The sequence below is a fragment of the Podarcis filfolensis genome (genome assembly GCF_964270895.1).
Source record: "Podarcis filfolensis genome assembly, chromosome: 12".
Taxonomy (NCBI): Eukaryota; Metazoa; Chordata; class Lepidosauria; order Squamata; family Lacertidae; genus Podarcis; species Podarcis filfolensis.
In genome coordinates this window covers 49013346-49026767 of record NC_139614.1, presented here as the reverse complement: position 1 = coordinate 49026767, position 13422 = coordinate 49013346, and the positions used below count along the sequence as shown (strand labels likewise).

Sequence of the window (13422 nt, the reverse complement as noted above, 5' to 3'; positions counted from 1 at the left end):
TTATATTCTGCTGTGTCCTTAATATCTTATGTGGTACAGGTAATATTGTTCTCCTCCTTCCAGCCTCCCTATTAATATTTTAATTTACCTAAATTTGGAAACATGGGCCCTCCTCCCTCTCACCTTTTGATACCGAGAACCACTTTATTTTGGACAGAGTTCCTTTTTAAAAGAAAAAAGAAATTCTTACAGCATACAACGTCACACTTAGCACTTGTGGCTTTTCAAGTGTTGAGAGTAGTGCTTAGATGAAATATGAACCCTAACGCATGAGGAGACGTTTCAGTGATTTGAGTAGAATGGAGGAAAAAATTCAGTGAGGTGGAGCTACCTTCTGGCTCCAAGAGAGTCCCCTTTTAGTGGTTGTTGCCTGGGGCTGAGAATTTATTTTACTTAAAAGTCAAACTAAACACAAGGTGGGCATTCTGTCCCCTACTATGAAGAGGGACCAATTTGCATTGGGGCCACAGTACAGAGGGAGGGAGGATCTAACACATTGCTTGAACCAATTCCCTGATTTCAATAGCTTCCCCTCCCCAAACCTGCAAACAGTGGTGGATGAAGCATGAAGGCTTAAATGTCTATGACCATTACCGTATTTTTCGCACCATAGGACGCACTTTTTCCCCTCCAAAAATGAAGGGGAAATGTGTGTGCGTCCTATGGTGCGAATGCAGGCTTTCGCTGAAGCCTGGAGAGTGAGAGAGGTCGGTGCGCACCGACCCCTCACGCTCTCCAGGCTTCGCACACCTCTCTGCAAGCAGCGGGAGCCCAGCGCTGGGCTCCCGCTGCTTGCGGAGAGTTGCCAGCATGCCGAAGCCTGCGCGCACTGAGATCAGCGCGCCCAGGCTTCGCGGACCTCTCCGCAAACAGCGGGAGCGCTCCCGCTGCTTGCGGAGAGTTGCCAGCATGCCGAAGCCTGCGCGCGCTGAGATCAGCGCGCCCAGGCTTCGCGGACCTCTCCGCAAACAGCGGGAGCGGTCCCGCTGCTTGCGGAGAGTTGCCAGCATGCCGAAGCCTGCGCGCTCTGAACTCAGCGCGCCCAGGCTTCGCGGACCTCTCCGCAAGCAGTGGGAGCGCTCCCACGGCTTGCAGAGAGCTGTCTGTTTGGGGGCTGGGGTCGGGGGAAGCTCGAGCTTCCCCCGCCCCAGCCCCGCGCCTGGGGGGGAAATAATTTTTCCCCTTTATTTCCCCCCCAAAAAACTGGGTGCGCCCTATGGTCCGGTGCGCCCTATGGTGCGAAAAATACGGTAAATATTCCCTTCTGCAGTTTTTTGCCTCTCTCTCTTTTTTTGAAAGCTGGCAATTTGATTTGGGGCTATTGCATAGTGGCAAATAGTTAGATTCCCTTTTCCACAAGCCCAGTTAAAATTGTGGGGGCCATGTGGCTGCTTTTTGTAAAAGCAAAAAAAAAAAGAGAGAGAGAGACAGTTCAAATGAAGGAACTTTCCCATCATGTGCGGTTTTACCCTGAAATCTAAAAACAAGATCAGCAACTTAAAAGGGCAGGAAATCCAATTCGTTTTAAAGCCAATGCTTGGGGTGCATTCCTCCCCCTGCTCCCTCAGCCACTACTTACCCAGCTCTGTGGCAAGTCTTTGACACTGATTTCTACATGTGGCGCAGTAAAAACCATTTCATCATTGTGGATTATTGAAGCAGATTCTCGCTTGCTCCCATAATCCATCAACTAAAGACTATTTTTGTCCAGTAGAGAATCCCTGAAGGATGATCTCTGATAATGGGCTCCAATGTATCTCAAAGCAATGTGCCTCTTTCACAAAAAGCAAAAGAACCAAAACTTGAAAAAGCTGCGTAAAAAAAAATGCATATTATCTGAGCAGCCCATGCACCATAACCAGCAAAACCATGTGTGAGATAAAACAAAGCAATTTCTGACAACAGGCGTTCCATCACTTTCTTCTGACCACCTTGCCTAAAGTCAGCTCTCTTGCTGAGTGCCTTTATTTCATATTCCTGGAATTGAGCTTGTAAATAGGTTGCTGAGCAAGAATATGTCATGTCACCGCATCTTTTCAAAAGGCGACTTCAAACATTAGCTCCATTATCATAATAGTCCATTGCACTTCAGAAAGTTTTGCCTAGTAACTTGGGCTCTGGCTTTTCATGGTCTCATTTCCTTCTTCTCCCATCTCTCTCTCTCTGTACGTTCCACCCTTAATCTTTCCATGCTAGCTGCCAAACTTCAGGTGCACTTCCCAATTTTCTTTCAAACATGCCAGTTCTCCCTCAGTTGAAAATCACAGTGGAGGGCTGCAGACGTGAAACATTTGCTCCCAGGCATGGATTTGCTTCCGTTCCCACACTCTTCTCAGACATCTCATGTGATTTATACTAATCACACCAGCAGCATCGGCTGCATAAAAATCCTAACATCATGCATTGTGTTGCACTGTATGATACTAAAGTTACCACAGCCAATACTGTTGTTACTTCCACTTACTCAAATTTAACTTTCCTCTGTTCTCCCCTGCAGCCTCCCCCACCTCTAAATCTGATCTAGAGGGTTGGAGGATTCTGCAGAACAAAATTTAAGTTTGCACAGGGAGAAGAAGGGAAAGTCTCATTGTGCTAATAAAAGTTTGCACACACAGCGTTGGACAACCCTTGTAGCTGTAAGCCGTTGTCAGAGCTACCCTAGGTCCCAGCTCACAAAGGACCAACGCTGCTTCGTTGTTAAGTACAAAAGTCTTTATTGAAGTTGTTTCACTTCCAGAGCCGCAGCGCGCAGCTCTACGTCTCAACCGTTAGACCGCTGATGCTCCGTCTGAGTCTCCTCCCCCTTGACACCAATTTAAGATTCTAGCCTTGCTCCACCTTTTCCGCTGCTCTTTCCTCCTCTGGGTCCGCCTGCCCGCCGGGGTCTCGCCCCTTCTAGCCTCCTCTGAGGCTGATTCCCCTGAGCCGTCTCCCTCCCTCCGGCGGGCTTTAGGAGCTGGTTCCCCATCCGGGTCTCCTGCTGTCCCGTGCGCCTGCACATTTGAACTTGGCGCGCGCGCCCAGCCAGCAGCTTTCCTCCTGACCGTTTCACTGCTGCTGTCACTGCTTCCCCCTTCGGGGAGGCTAGCTGCAACTGACCTCCCTTCCGTTCCTCCACTCTCCGATGGAGGCGTGGTCAGCCCTGACTCCCTCTCTGGAGGAGACGCTGGCCCTGACACATGTGACTCTTCCCCCCCACTACGCTCTGGTGGGGAAACTTGTCCCGATCCTCCACTGCTGTTTTGGGGTTCCCCTCTGGCTCCTTGTTTCTGGTGCGTCCCCCCTGGGACCCCCCTTGCCCTGACCATCGGCGCCCCCTTCTGGGAATCTTCTGATTCGCTGGAGAAGCTCATGGAATCTCTCGGACCACTGTCATACTCCCCTACGCTGCCCTCGGATTCTTCCCCTTCGCTCTCCCATTCCTCTCTCCCCATTGCTCCTGCTCCTGATTCCCTGACAGCCGTGATCACCTGCCACCTTTTTTTTAAGGTGTGCATCAAAAGTTTTTCACATGTGCACCTGTAAATGTGATAAACAGGGTGCTTCAAAAACACATGTATCATGCAAGTCCATTATTAGGAGAGCCATGGCCAGCTTTCATCCCCTGTTGAAGGCACGGAGAGCTACCATTGCTGCTTTGGTGGTGCTGTAACTGAACCAACTATACTGATTCTGCTCTTCCATGTGGACTGGTGTCAATCAGCATGGTGTTGCCACCCGGGTTGTGTATTTACTGCAAGTGCTTGGTGAAACCCAGTCAGTGATCTTCCACTTCATCTGTAATCAGCCCTAGGCAGAGGAAACCCTCAGTGGTCCCATCAGTGTGGGGCAGTGGTTCTGGGTCATGAATGGTTCTAGAACAACAATGTGGCTCTAGAGGAGAAGTGGGGGACTAGATCTGGCCAGACCACTCTAATAGTTGGATGGGCCTGTCCACCTGTCAGTCACCTGACATTCTATGACACCAGGTGAGTCAAAGGTCAAGGTGTGGCTGAAAAGGAGGGTTCTCCTTTCACAGCCCCATCTCTTCCTTCACATCCCTGGCTTGCCTATGGATTATTCCTTTGTAGCCAAAAGTTACCACTTTCCACAGGATGACAGAAAGAGGCACCAAATCCAAAAAGTGCAGACTTTTGGCTGCAGAGTAAGGCTCGAGAGCGGACCTTGTGTGCTCATGCTTTGCAGCTGTAGCTAGAATTCAAGCCAGGGGTGCAAACAAAGATTCTTCCTTGAACTTTCCCTTGCCCTACAAAATACGAAGTCCGCCCCAGGAAAGGTGGCCGTGGTTTGCTCAAAATGAAATTTCTGAGACCTGGAGGGCTTAGCTAGTTTCCCCATAGCTGTTCTAGAGCAACAGTGTTTCTAGGGCACAACTCTGCATGCACATCATTTGTCACAGGCAGCAAAGCTCTTCCTTCCCTCTCTTTGTGTTTGTGGAGGATGTGTGTGTGTGTGTGTGTGTGTGTGTGTGAATGCTCTGCCGCTTTCTCAAATGGTTTCCTGGAAAGCTATGCCTCTTCCAGGATTTCCCCATTAAGTGTAGAATGTCTGGCTGCAATACAAGTTTAACAAAATGCACACACGTCTGGGCCAAAAGAGAGAGAAAGAGAGAGTCTTCTATACAACGCTTGAGTGGCTAGCAGGTTAACAACATCTCATTCAAGAATTAGACTGAGTGCCAGCCTTCTGCCAAATCGGCTTGAAAAAGAAGTTGCCGTATGGAGTAGATGCATTGATGTCTCCTAATGACTTTTAATTGTTTTCTGGATTTTTTCCCCCTGTTGATTAGCAAGATGGAGGTTTGTGTTGCCTTGGCAGTAATTGCGCAATCTGCTGTAATCAGTTGTTCCCAAACAGCCACCACCAGACTTAAATCGTATGTTGTTGTTTCTAAAAGTCTTTTATGCGAAGGTAGTGGATTTCCAATGCATTTTTGTTATAAGAGAAACAGCAGATTGCTTCAAGAACAATGTGGCACTGGATCTAGCAATAACAATGGTGCCAGCTTGCTAAAGAAGCCTTTAGCAAGTTAAGGAAGGCCACAGAGTTTGTCTAAACGTATAGCCTTTTTTGCCTTCCTTCTCCGTTGATGTTAGGGCTGATGTGTGGCCACCACAAAAAACCTCAGCAATCAGACATGTCCTCGCTAACGTTTAACAATTCAAAATGTGTGATGATGTGACATGGTAAAAAACCAGTGCATTGATTTGGTCCCCAGTGAACTTTATTGGCTGTTACTTGGAGGGATGGGGAAAAGTATAATTCAACAATGCAAAAAAACAACAACAAAAAACCATTGGCTTATAGTGAGTGAGTGAGTGAGTGAGTGAGTGAGTGTGTAGCTTGGAATCAGAAGATAACCCACCACCCACCATCTCTTTAATTAACGCATAACTAGCATTGCTAAAAGAGGAGAAATAAAATGTGCAGGAATCCTACTGGTCAATAAAACATGCTGTTTATTTATAGTTGCTTCATATGCACAAGGATGGCTTTAGAGTCTGAGCCTAAATCATGTGAGGTACTTTCATGGCTGCCTTGTGCAGGATGAGAGAGTGAGAGTGTGCAGGAGGAAGGGGCAGAGCTTGGGTGTTTAGTGGGAAACCACAAAGTGTTTCCCCTGACTATCTCTTTGTCTCAACCCTGCCCTCTACTGACCGGAGGAATGCAAGCAGCCATGTCACATGTTTTAACCTCTGTCATCCGCCTATCTGTTTATTAAGTTAAACACATTTATAAACCATTTGATGTTTTAAAATTCTCTTAAGTACTGCATAACATAAAAATAGGCAACTTAATTAAAACAAAAATACAGCATAGAATGGTAATATAAAAGCATATGAAAACCGATAAAACAGGAATTCAAGCACACAAAACAGGTTCAGGCAACACCTAGGGCAACGGTAGACTTTGGTAATATGGTGCCCTGAGCGAACACATAATTTGGCAGCCCACTAACTTTGGGTAAGTAAAGGTAAAGGGACCCCAGACCATTAGGTCCAGTCGTGGCCGACACTGGGGTTGCGGCGCTCATCTCGCTTTATTGGCTGAGGGAGCCGGCATACAGCTTCTGGGTCATGTGGCCAGCATGACTAAGCCGCTACTGGCAAACCAGAACAGCACACGGAAACATCATTTACCTTCCCGCCGGAGCAGTACCTATTTATCTACTTGCACTTTGACGTGCTTTCAAACTGCTAGGTTGGCAGGAGCAGGGACCGAGCAACGGGAGCTCACCCCGACACGGGGATTCGAACTGCCGACCTTCTGATTGGCAAGCCCTAGGCTCTGTGGTTTAACCCACAGCGCCACCCGCGTCCCCCAACTTTGGGTAGGTACCTGTAAAAATATAGGTTTATTAATATTATTACCTTGTGCCTCCTCGGCTCAGCGCCCTGTGCAGAAGAACCACCTGCTCTGCTCTAAATCCAGCACTGCCTGGGCAAAAGGGTTGGGTATATTGCTTTACAAGATACCTGAAGCAACTGATAGCAGAGGGAATGGCACTCCACAGTACAGGGGGAGTAGCAGGAAATGCCCATTTCCACATCACCACCCTATGATATTCTTTAGGGCGGTGACACGAGCTGAATTTCCCCAGGTGATCCCATTGATCTTTCAGGTCTTTACAGGGGCAAGTGGTCTTTCTGACATTTATCTGAAAGTATTATGAGTCAAGTTTTCTACAGTCGTACCCAAAGTGACTTGTGAGAAAAAGAGCAAAAAACACACACAAAAAAAAACACACCACTGAACAATTAAAATAAATAAATAAATAAAACAGCAACCAGTTACAGATGCAAGCATCATTAAAAGCAAGCAAGTGAGAACAACAGCAACTAGAAAAGCATAAAATGGTAAAAACAGGGAAATAAGTCTCATTGAATGAAAAGAAGTTTTAATTTGGTTCCTAGGTATCTTTTTTATTTATTTATTGCATCTATGAGACACTTCGTGAAATAAATTCGCTAGGCATTGTTGACGTAAAAACGTAATAACATAATTGCACTGTGGTACGGAAGTAAACATAAGAGATTCCCAGCATAAAAGCCCAAATACCTGTACAATAAAGCAGTATACATCACATTAATGAAAGCTTCTCTTGAATCTATTTATGAGAGGTTTTCTAAAAATGAGGCCCTACCACTATAAGCATCCCATCCCCAAGAGCTGCTTCGTGGGACATCTTCAGAAGAAAAGGCTCTGGAGTAAAACCTTGTCAAATCCGGTGTGGAGTCCCTAAGGCAGTTGGATGGCGCCTTGCATGTCTCCTTCTGGCAACTCCTGCAGCCAAGCTGGTGCCAAACGTCTTGCTCTGCTTTCCTTTGGACCACATCAGTGAGGCCAAGAGGAGGGTCTTGTTGTCTGGGAGGCCCAGGACCTCCATAAACACTGCCCAGGCTTTTGCCCCAGGGAGGTCCCTTTGGTGCTGCTGATGCAGCGGTTTGACTTCACCCCCAAAGGCACACTCCATTGTCACTCAAGAGACATGGATGCCAACCACAACAGTATGCAAATAATAGGGGAAAGTTCACACATGCCTACAGTTTGTCATAGGTGGAGGAATAGGGTGTGTGTGTGTGTGTGTGTGTGAGTGAGAGAGAGAGAGAGAGAGAGAGAGAAAGAGAGAGAAGAGAGAGAAGAGAAGGCCCACTGAATGTTCAGAAACATCCCACACCATTTGGTGGGTCACAAACAATATATGTATGATATAATCTGGAAGCAGGAAGAATACAGTGAATAATGTTGCGTCTCTCAGTCAGACAATGCAGCTTTGCTACCAAAAGAGCAAATTCACAGTCAGTGACACTAAAAGAAGCATTTTACTAATTAGCCTCCAGGCAGTACATGTTTCCTGCCAAGAAGTTGTTAACACCAGGTGATTCAACGGAATCTGAAACTACTCTAGAAAGTGCTTAGTTTCAACATTTACATACTTAGCTCGTTCCCTGTCACAGCTGATTAGTAATAGTATTGTTTGGTCTACTTTGCTAATGATTCTTGATCTGCATATTTTCAGTTGATTCAGAGAGATTTTGGTAAGCGTTAGAATCCGCGCTTGCAGTGCTTCCGCAGGATTTAATTGCCTGGGGCTCACTTCGTGTCTGTATTTTAATTGAAGGCCCATCACCGCCTCCATCCTCAGCACCAAATAGGGGGAAGGTGGATGGCTATTATTTTTTACTATTACTACTATTAAATTTATTACAGACCCTTCATTAGCAGTTCCCAGGGCGGGTTACAACAATGAAACATTAAAAACAGTCAAAGCAAATTACAGTCACAGGAATAGGGTGGGCCCTTCAGGTGTCAAAGGTATGCCGGGTGAAGAGGTATGCCTTAAGCATTCGCTAAAAGTTAGATGTACCTCTGTGAGGAGGGAATTTCATAGCTGAGGGCCTGCAATGGAGAAGGCCACCACCACTGTGAACTTCTGAGGGAGGTGTAGCTACCAAGAGGGCCTCCGCGGCTGGCCTTGACACCCGGGAGGGTCTGTAAGGAAGGAAGCGATATCTCAGGTTTGTAGTACAGTCAGTGTTTTTTTCCTGAGGGGACGCAGGGGTACACACACCCCTAAAAAGCACTGAGAACAGTTGTCAGAGACTGCCTCTAGGTCCCGGCTCACAAAGGACCAACGCTAGCCGGTAGAACGGTATAAAGTCTTTATTGAAGTATAGTTTCCATTTCCAAATCTTAGCGTGCGTCTCTACGTCTATTCCCTAGATCGGCGAAGTCCCATCTGAATCTCCGCCTCCTGTACACCAGTTCAAGACCCTAGCCTTGCTCCACCTTTTGCGTCTCTCCTTTCGCCTCTGGGTCCTACCACCCCCCGGGGTTCCTTCCTTCCTGGATGCCTCGGATGCGGACCCTTCGGATTCCTCCCCCTCCCTTCGGCGGGCTTTAGGACCTGGCTCCCTTTCCGGGCTGCTCATTGCGCCTCCCTCTGTTACATTTGAACTTGGCGCGCGCGCGCTGTCTCCGACCCTCCTCTCTACCGTTTCCTCGCTCTCCGACGCAGGCGTGGCTGCTGCCGGAGAGCTGCCTGTCGCTGGTGCCTGGAACTCCTCCCCCCTGCTGCTCTCTGGTGGCGTAGCTGGTCCGGATCTCCAGCTGCTGCTCTCTGAATCCCCTCTGGTCCCTCCTTCCTGAGGTGCCCCTCTTGGCAACCCCCCAGCTCTGCCCACGGGAGCCCCTTTCTGTGAATCCTCCGATTCGCTGGAGAGACTTAGGGACCTTGGTCGGCTATCGTCGCTAACTTCTCCCTCCGATTCCTCTCCATCCGTCCCTTCTGCTCCTGAACCCCTGACATCCATCCCCCCCTCGAAGCCCCCCCTTCCCCCCTCCCCTCCTTCCGGTGTGGGTTCTGGGTGCTCCGTCGTGGCGGGGGTGAGTGCCGGATACAGTTCTTCCCCCGTGTCGTACATCACATCGGGCAGGTCTGGCTCTTCCTCCGTGCGCTCGTCGACGTCGATCTCCTCTGCTTCCATCTCCCTGCCTTCGTGTTCAAATCCCCCGTCCTCCCCCAACACGTCCATGTCCATCTCTCCCCCGTTCCCCTCTGAGGGTGATGCCTGCCAGGGACCCCCCAGCCACTTCCTGCGCCACTGCTCCTCTGGTTGAGTATCCCACCAATAGGAGCGGTCTGAGGCAGAACCCGAGGTTGAACCCTCCGGAGAGCGTATGTGTGGTGCCGTCTCCTCGTCCGAGTCGAACCCCAGGAACGTGCTGCCTGAAAGTGTGGGTGTGAAGAGCCAGTCGTCGAAATACTCGGCTGGCATGGGCCTGTGTGGGAAAATGGCATGGAACTCTTCCTTGAGAAGAGGCTCGTCCAAGGCATAGCCCGGCACCCAACTGTTGGCGCTGGCCGGGGTATCCTCTCTGGCAAGAAGGTATTCTACTCCCTCTTCCCCCCATCTCGAGTCTAAAATCTCTGTGGCTTCGTTGATGCGCTCCCCTCTTGGCGACCCCCCTTCCCTGGGTCCTTCTCTGGGCGGATCTGGTGCTGTGCCTGGCTCCTGAAATCTATGCGGTGCTTTGTAGGGCGTGAGCACCGATCTATGGAACACCGGATGCATTCTGGAACCCTCCGGAAGCGCTAACCGGAAGGCCACTGGATTGACCTGTGCCTGGACTTGGTAAGGCCCTAGCTGCTTATGCCCTAGCTTCTTCTTGGCCAACGATTTGGTCGGCACTGCTTGCGCTGCTAACCAGACCCAGTCTCCCACCTGTATGTCTTCCCCTACTCTCCTGTGTCTGTCAGCCTGCAGTTTGTATGCGTGCTTGGCCAGTTCCAACTGCCTCCTAAGCTGTTCGTGGACTTCCTGCAACTCTGACGCTAAGTCTTCCGCTGCCTGCGGCTCCCCCTCCCCCACTCTCTCTAAACCTGGGAAGGTTCTGGGATGCCTCCCGTTGTTGGCGAAGAACGGCGTCACCCCCGTCGACACGTGCTTCGTATTGTTGTAAGCGAACTCTGCGAGGGGCAGGTAGTCCACCCACGTGTTAGGCTGCTGATTGGCGTAGCATCTCAGGTACTGCTGCATGATGGCGTTGACCCTCTCCGCTTGTCCGTTGGTCTGCGGGTGTCTCGCCGACGCTAGATTGATCTTGACGTTCAGGATGCCCATCAACTTTTGCCAGAAGTTCGAGATGAACTGCCGCCCCCGGTCGGATAGAATAGATCGTGGCAGACCGTGGACCTTAAACACGTGGTCTATGAACAGCCTGGCGGTCTGTTCTGCCGTGGGCACCTTCGCACACGGGATGAAGTGTGCCATCTTGGTAAACATGTCCACCACCACAAGCACTGCCGTCTTTCCCCTCGAACTGGGCAGATCCGTGACAAAGTCCAGGGCCACCCGTTCCCACGGCTCAGACGGCGTCTGCAACGGTTCCAGCAATCCCGCCGGCGGTTTGTGCACTGACTTGGCTCTTTGGCAGGTGTCGCATCTCGAGACGTAATCCGCTACTTCCCCCCGCATCTTGGGCCACCAAAAGTCTCTGGTCACTAGTTCTACAGTCTTTTCTCTGCCAAAGTGCCCGGCAGTGGGGGCGTCGTGTAGCTGCTGCAGCACCCTCGCGCGGAGGTCATTCCCCGGCACGTAGAGTGCTCCCTTGCGGATGAGCAACCCGTCTCTGATCTGGAACTCGTCGTCCTTCACCGTGCCCTTGTGCACCTCCTCCATCTTGGCTTGCGCGAAGGGGTCCTCCTGCAACGCTCGACGTACGGCGTCCAGATCCACGGTCGCCGAAGCGCAAGCCCACGCTTCCGGTGCGAAAATGTGCTTGGCTGCCGACGGTGCCTCCTCCTCGAGGTATTGCGGCTTTCTGGACAAGGCATCCGCCATGATGTTGTTGTCACCCGGGATGTACTCTATCTTGAAGTCGAAGTCCGCGAAGAACTCTGCCCATCTAATGTGCCTCTGATTCAGGAACCTCGCCGTGCGCCAGTACTCTAGATTCTTGTGGTCCGTGCGGACCTGCACTGTGTGTCTGGCTCCGATAAGGAAGTGCCGCCACGCCTTGAACGCTGCATGGATGGCTAGCAACTCCCTGTCCCAGATGGTGTAATTCTGCTCCGACTTGCTGAGCTTCCTTGAGTAGAAGGCGCACGGCCTCCAGTCCCCCTGCTGGTCTTGTTGCAACAGTACAGCTCCCACGGCTCTGTCTGAGGCGTCTGTCTCCACCCTCATTGGTCTGCTGGGATTCACATGCAGCAGCTGCTCCTCGGACGCGAAGAGACGCTTGAGTTTCTGAAAGGACTGCTCCGCTTCCTCCGTCCAGAGAAACTTCTTCTTCTTGGAGCTGAGCGTGTCGGTGATGGCCGCCGTTTGCATAGCGAACCCCTTGATGAACTTGCGATAAAAGTTGGCAAAGCCGACAAACCGCTGGACTTCCTTCCGATTGCGCGGGCTTTTCCAGTCCAATACTGAGCGAACCTTGGCGCTGTCCATGGCGAGCCCCTTGTCCGACAGTTTATAGCCCAGGAAATCCACCTCCGTCACGTCGAACTGGCACTTTTCCAGCTTGGCGTACAGCCTGTGCTCCTTTAGTCTCTGCAGAACTTCCCTGACATCCCTCTCGTGCGCCTCTCGCGACTCAGAAAATATCAGGATGTCGTCCAGGAAGCATACGCACTTCTTGTAAAGGAGTCCCGCCAACACGTGATGCATAAAGGCTTGAAAACAGTGAGAGCCATTTTGTAATCCGAAGGGCATAACTCTGTATTCGTAGGTGCCCAGTGGTGTGAACATGGCCGTCTTCCACTCGTCGCCCTCCCGCACACGAATCAGGTTGTACGCGCCTCGCAGATCCAACTTGGTGAAAACGCGTCCTTTCCTTACCGTCGCGAGCAGGTCGTCTATTTTGGGCATGGGGAAGGACGAGGGCTTGGTTTTCGAGTTCAAAATTCGAAAGTCCACTACAAGCCTCTTCTGGGGCGTGTCTCGCTTCTTCACAAAGAATACTGGGCTGCCCCCTACAGCTTTCGACTCCCGGATGAACCCGCGCTTCAAATTGTGGTCTATGAACTCCCTAAGTTCCTGCAGTTCATCCTCAGACATGGAATACAGTTTCCCTGTTGGCAGCGTCGCCCCCGGCAGGAGATCAATCTTGCAGTCATAGGGTCTGTGGGGGGGTAGCTTGTCCGCTTCCTTCTCGCAGAACACCTCCAAAAATTCAGAATACTTGAGAGGTACTGCTTGCAGCGTGCCCAAATGTAACTGTGGGTCATCCTCCTCCCCTTCTGGTCTAGGCAGAATGCAGTGTTCCGCACAGTAGGAGGAGCCAAAAGTCAGTTGGCGTTGGTACCATGCCAATGCTGGGCTGTGCCTGTGTAGCCAACTCATTCCCAGAACTACTGGCGTGTCCGACAATTGGGTGACGTTGAAGCTGATTATTTCTCGGTGATTCCCAATTTGCATCACCATAGGTGGTGTCTGCTGTACCACCTGCCCCCCTAGCAGTTCCCTGCCATCCACTGTGACAACGTTCAGGGGCAGTGTGGCTGGCAGTAGCGCTATGTTGTGTTGTTGAAGGAATTCCAGTGCGATAAAGTCCGCATTACTGCCAGAGTCAATCGTAATCGGCACTTCTAAAGTGAGACCACTGGGCAGCTGGAGCGATGCGGTGAGCTGCACCACTGGTTTGGGCGGGAGGGGATCCGTGGGCTTCAAAATCTCTGGGGACTTCTTTACTGACTCGCCTGGCTGGCCCCCAGTGCTTCTGTTTCCAGCCAGACTCCTTCGTTTCCCTGCTGTGGTTCACTTTGCTGAGTTGCTCCCATTACTGTCATTGAAGCTGCAGTGTGCTTGTGGAGCCTCTGGGGACACTCTTTCGCCATGTGCTTAGGACTTTCACAGATGTAACACTTCCTGTTCCCTCTAGGCTGCTTTGTTTTGACTGCTCCCGGTGTTAAGGCTCTGG

General features: G+C 50.6%; 1 protein-coding gene and 2 long non-coding RNA genes across 8 annotated transcripts in view; 2 read left to right on the top strand and 1 right to left on the bottom strand.

Moving 5' to 3' along the window:
- Positions 1–13422, top strand: part of LOC310745917 (sodium channel protein type 5 subunit alpha-like) — a 302295-nt gene that overhangs the window by 251782 nt on the left and 37091 nt on the right. The window lies entirely within an intron of this gene.
- LOC310746336 lies at positions 5407–7698 on the top strand. The gene is made up of 3 exons (XR_014540647.1): positions 5407–5968; positions 6336–7590; positions 7632–7698. It is a non-coding gene; the product is annotated as an uncharacterized lncRNA (long non-coding RNA).
- LOC310746346 overlaps positions 8391–13422 on the bottom strand; it is a 105643-nt gene continuing 100611 nt past the window's right edge. The window contains exon 3 of the long non-coding RNA XR_014540656.1: positions 8391–8493. This is a non-coding gene — a long non-coding RNA (uncharacterized lncRNA). The remainder of the gene's footprint in view (positions 8494–13422) is intronic.